Below are 6,095 nucleotides of genomic sequence, written 5' to 3'. Positions count from 1 at the left end.
AGCAGGTTTTATAGACACAAGCGTGGCGTTTACCAATGACAACAATAATAAAAATAGCCGTATAAAATAGGGCTCGGTTGCGGCGCAGGCTGACACGCAGATGGACGGAGAGATGGAAAATGCGGCGCAGGAGGGGAGTCTAATGTACATACAAGCTGTGTCCCAAAAATGTCTAATGTTCGTCCTTATTTATATTTTATAAACTAACAGAACCTAATGAAGACAGTGTCTTATATTTAATACTAAATTTTCTGCCTCCCGAAATCTCACATTCATAAATCCAGAATAACACATTTGACGCCAAATTACAATTTTTTTCTTTCTTTCTTTTTTTCATAGTCAATTGTGCACTAACTATCTAATCTATGTATACATTGTTCACCTGGCCAGAAACGAGATTCTTGCTTTGGCTGCCAAGATTTGGCTTTCTGTAGCCAAAAGTCAGCATGTTATGACAAGTTATCAGTACACTTGATTAACTAGTTGCATACATAAACTATACAGGTGCAATGTCTTGTGCATGCTCTCTCATCCAGGTAAGTAAATCCTGAAAGGTTGATTCTGTTCACCTGGATGTGGGAGAAACATTTCATCACTCATCCAAGTGACAACACCTACAGGCCAGTGAAAACTCAGTGGTCTCAATTTGCATATTAATGATCAAGGAACTGACCTCACAGCCCATTGTTCATTCAGTGTTCTAGTTTCAGTCATTGTGCAAATGTACTGTTTATAAGGTTGTGGAAACCTGCAGTCAGCTGGCACTGAAGAAGTCACGTTTCTCCCACTGAAAACGCTACGTCCAGATGAACAGAATCAACTTTTTGGGATATACAGGTGCAACACAGAGACACACCTACTAATTAGTCCTAAATAAAACAATACTCATTTGGTACAAAGGGGCTCAAAACATTCCAAGAAAATATTCTCCACACCATTTCCTTAACCACTGATGTACACAATGGTTCAGGCAGGGTAAATCCATGCTTGAGTTGCAGTTGAGACTTATCAAATCAGACAACATTTTTCCGGCCTTCTGTTGTCCAATTATGGAGAGCCTCTGTGAACTGTAGCCTCAGATTCCTGTTCTTAGGGCTGACAGGAGTGTTGCTAGATGTGGTCTTCTGCTGCTGTTGGTTTCACAAGTTGTGGATTAATGGATGCTTTTCTGCTTGCCTTGGTTTAATTGAGTAGTTAATTGAATTACTGTTGTCATCTATCAGCTAGAAGTAGTCTGGCAACTGCCCTTGGACTTAGTATCTACAAGGTATTTTCTCCTAGAGAACTGTTAGTTAATGGATTTTTTCTCTTTAGAAGACCATTCTCTGTACACCCAAGAGATGATTGTGCTGGAAAGTCCCAGTAGTGCAGTCGATCTGGCACCAACAGCTATGCCACATTCCAAATTACTTAAATCATCCTTCTTTCCTGTTCTTATATCTTATATTAATGAGAATGGGAAATGGTAAACATAATAATAAAAAGTAGACATATTCTACACATAGGAGATTTTTTAAAAAGCAGTAAAGACTTGGTTACATTTATTGCTGCATAATTCCAGTTCCATGCAGTAATTTACCAGACCAGGGTTTCTGTGCATCAGGTTAGTTTACTAACTGTAGTACAGCAGCTACCACGCTGTGAGGACAGAGTCTGTATATGAAGATCATGTTAAATAATGCATGTAAAATCACTCATTCTGTGTAGACACTGCCACAGACGTAGACTGGTTTAGACAGGGGCCTAGCACCACAAGCTGTTAGACGTCTGATGCTAGTATGTGCACGTTCTTTGAGATGTCATCAATATTCAAAAAAATGTACTGCCCTGAGAAAGGCCATGCACCATGCTACACGTGTTCTTTCACAATGACGTAATCAGTTTGAACTGAGTAATCCAAGAGTAATGCAAGAATCCAAGAGTAATGCACCGTTCACGAGGTTTATGAGTATTAAAACTAGAATTTTAAAATGGAACCTAAATCTGATTGGTAGCCAGTGCAGCGACTTTACAACAGGGGTCATATGAGCTCCCTTGTTCGATTGGGTCAGTAGCCTCGCTGCAGAGTTTTGAACAACCTGTAGACAAGCTAGCCCTTTATTGTTTAGACAAGTAAACAGGCTGTTACAGTAGTCGAGTCTTGTAGAGACAAAAGCATGTATTATCATCTCGAGTTCACTTGTTGACACGATGGATCTAAGTTTTGAAATGTTCCTCAAGTGAAAAAGCAGGTTCTTACTATGATCAGATTATGCTAAAGGAGGACTTAACATACTCTTCTTATTATCAAGTTGCCAACATTAATTGATTCCTTCCACAAGAATTGGAACAGCATGGGCGTCACCATTTACAGCCCCCAAATACTGGTAATCTGTGTAAAATTCAAAACAAGACAAAACACATTTAATTCACAATAGAAGCAATAGAAAACATGTCACATGTATAAACTTGTGAGAAAAATATATTATTCCAACAATAGTCAGCTAATGTTTGGGAACTGACGAGACCAGTTGCTGGTAGCTTCTCAACAGTCTTAACAGTGTCTTCTTTGCCTTATTTTCGGTTTCATGATGGGCCAGATATTTTTATTTGGACTCTGGGCAGATCAGGACCCAGATTCTACGAGGAAACCATGCTATTGAACTAGATGTGGTTTATCACCGTCTAGCTGATACATGGAAGGCCTTCCTTTAAATCTTCTAAATAGGAGCAAACCTTAAAACGTACCTACCTTTAAGCACTGATGGTTCCTTTCCAAATGTGCGAGGTGAAGAAAGTAGGCTAGCAGAATAAATTTGAATTACCACGTTTAATTTGCTTTATTTCTACCACAGAACTTTTATTTCCAAGGACTCCAGTCAGGGAACTTTCTAGGGGGAAAAAGGTGATGCAGACCGCTTGGCATCTCTCACACGTTTGTGCATTACTGTTTCGATACCTCAACTTTGGCAACAATTGAGTTTTTCTTTTCCACTGTTGCCAAATGCTTGCTCAGAGTACAAGTCTTCTGTTTTTAGGGGTTTTATAAAACCGAATGGAAGTGAATTGAATTAGGCTTTTTGGATTTAGAGGTGATATTGGATTGACATTTGTTTGGAGTGCTAATGCCAGCTAAACTTTGTTAGTGGCATTTTCATCAACCAGATTAATGCCACAAGTAATAATTGTATAAGGACAAAGTTTTGGCTCATAATCACAACATACTGACCAAACTGATGAACATGTGCATCACCTTAAGTTGTCCTGCAATATACATCCTCAAATTTTAAAGTGTAAAATGGTTCATGTGTCTTCATTTTCACCAGAATTAGGTTTTTATGTTTGTGATCTGGTAAAAATTCAACCAACAATCAATTGTGGCAGCTGTGGCTACAACTGTAGCTGCCTCCACCAGTGTGTGAATGTGAGAGTGAATGAATAGTGGAATTGTACAGCGTTTTGGGGGCCCCGAAATGCGCTATATGCAATCCATATAAATGCAATCCATTAATAATAATAATAACAATAATTATTATTATTGTTATATGTCCACATGTGTGTGCTACATGTGTATGGGGTATCAGTCACAGCAGGTAGTGTAACATAAGTCAAGTGCTGCCACCTGGTGGATTTATATGGTGATGCTGCAACATCTGAGGCGTCTTTATATGATGAGTGCTCAGGAAGTGTATGCCTGCATATCTCTTAATCATATCAGCTTATCAGCTGTATAAAAGAGAGCAGGTAGGTAGATTCATACAAGGCGTAGAAATGCTCTATATGACTATAGGTCTGGAAGTGCAATATTAATCAGTGTCCTGAAATATTTATCCCCACAAATACTAAGACCAGTATGTTTCTGTGCATCTGTAAAGGAAAAGATGAGGATGTTCTTGGCTCAGTCTATATCAACACATCTTATGCACAAAGGTTACTTTTTATTAATATTATCATGAGTGATTTTTAAAGTAGTAACTGATTTATTAATCTTCAATCTTTGCTAATATCATGTTTTAGAAAGCACTAAATAGCTTGCAATAGAATCATTGTAAAAAGTAGCATAGGTGTAAACTGACAGTAAAGACTGCTTTGTAACTACTGTAGTTATAAAAAAGGAGAAACAAACAAAAACCTTCCACAAACAAGCTTTATTTTACAACTCAGTAAAGAGTTCAGATGAAAGTTAAATAGTGTAATCCTTCAGTTTTAATGACTGACTTTTCACTTTGGTTTTTTCTTCTTTCTTTCCACAGAATCCAGACTAATGAAGTATTTTCTAGTGATGTAGAACCTCATTAACGTATTGAGGACCCTGCACCAATGCAGTGAAAGAGAAACTTTGATAAATTAGGTCCTGGAGCCAGGAGTTAATTTACAGGAAACACAGCTGAACAATTTTTGGAATTAATTTTGAATGTGTACAGCAAAATGGACTTTCATATCAGGTTATACTGATTGGATTCAAGCAGCTGTAGTTGGTAAAGAAATAGCTGCAATGCAATATTCATTAAAGAGTACGACTATTTGAAGAAGACTTAGTCTGAAATTTTAATTGGATTTACACTTCACAAGACACCTGGTTGCTTTTGGACTTCTGTGGACCAGGAACAATACCAGATATAATAATATTATTAACTGGGAAATGCAGTTGCATTGTGGGTGGGTGGGATTTATTGCAGAGCGCTTATAATAAAAGCAAACATCATTTCAATGTGTGCGCCTGTTTTTGTGTCTCTATGTCCTCGTGTCTGTGTTTTACTGTTGCTACCTAAGTGTGTTCTCATCCTCTAATGTGTCTTTATGTGTGTCACTCGTGCTGTGGGGACAAATCGGTCAAACAGGACCAGCTTCATAATGTAAATTGTTAGATTGGAGGGTACTGAATGTAACATAAGAGTCAGGATAAGTGTGAAATTAGTATAGGTAGATGTTATGTCTTTGGTTCCCTTTTTCTGCCACACAAAAGTCCAGTCATACAGCTGACTTAAATGTCCACCACTAAATAAAATCAAAATGAAATGATGCACAGCAAGCATCTACACTACCCTTACTAACACGTAGTCTAGAGCTAACATTTATTTCTATATATTTTGCAGAGGCAGACTTTCCTGTAATATTTGAAACCAGCCTTGATCAGTAGATCTCCAGACTTTCTGAAGATCTTTTAAGAAATTTTCTTTGAATATTGGATATCAAGAAGAAGTGGCAGGCGTGGAAAAAAATGAAACTTAAACCTAGCTTCATCAGAACTGGTGTCATGTTTAAGAAAAGGCAGAAAAGGCTGAAGGGGTGGCTCAGGGGGTTAGGAAGCGTATCTGTAACCAGAAGGTCGCTGGTTCGATCCCCGGGCTCTCTGTCCTGGTCGTTGTGTCCTTGGGCAAGACACTTTACCCTACCGCCTACTGGTGTTGGCCAGAGGGGCCGATGGCGCGATATGGCAGCCTCGCCTCTGTCAGTCTGCCCCAGGGCAGCTGTGGCTACAACCGTAGCTTGTCTCCACCAGTTTGTGAATGTGAGAGTGAATGAATAGTGGTATTGTAAAGCGCTTTGGGTGCCTTGAAAAGCACTATATAAATCCAATCCATTATTATTAATAATGAATGGAAAAAGTACTGTGAGATTTTGAGCCACCATGCAATGCCATCAGGAAACCATGTAATTGGCAATGATTCTAAACCCACTGCTAATGCAATACAAGCATACCTGAATAGAAAAACACTATCACCATATTTAAAGCAGTTTGTGACTGTTGTGATCTCAGTACTTCTTCATTGGTAGAAAAACTAGATATTCATTAACAAAAATAGTTTAATAATTTAAACAAAGCAAAAATGAAAAGAACAACCAGGATATGACTTGATGTGAAGAAAACTAAATTAAATTCCTTAATTTGTACAAAAAACAAATGATATAATAAATATGGGACACCCTTGGTCTTAGCTTCAAAGTGAACTTTCTGTTCTCTGTGCTACGTTGATTGTGCTGCAGAACAGTTCACAGATACCATCAAATCGTCAAGAGATAAGGTTTCCAAAATTGTAAATCTGCCTTTCATTAAACAAAACCTTTTACTGTTCTACAATGCTAAAGTGCAGTTACATTTTACTTAAGCAAAA

Source organism: Astatotilapia calliptera, chromosome 8 (genome assembly GCF_964374335.1).
Source record: "Astatotilapia calliptera chromosome 8, fAstCal68.1, whole genome shotgun sequence".
In the NCBI taxonomy this organism is placed as follows: domain Eukaryota; kingdom Metazoa; phylum Chordata; class Actinopteri; order Cichliformes; family Cichlidae; genus Astatotilapia; species Astatotilapia calliptera.
The sequence above is the reverse complement of the archived record's forward strand: the minus strand, read 5'-3'. Positions refer to the sequence as shown.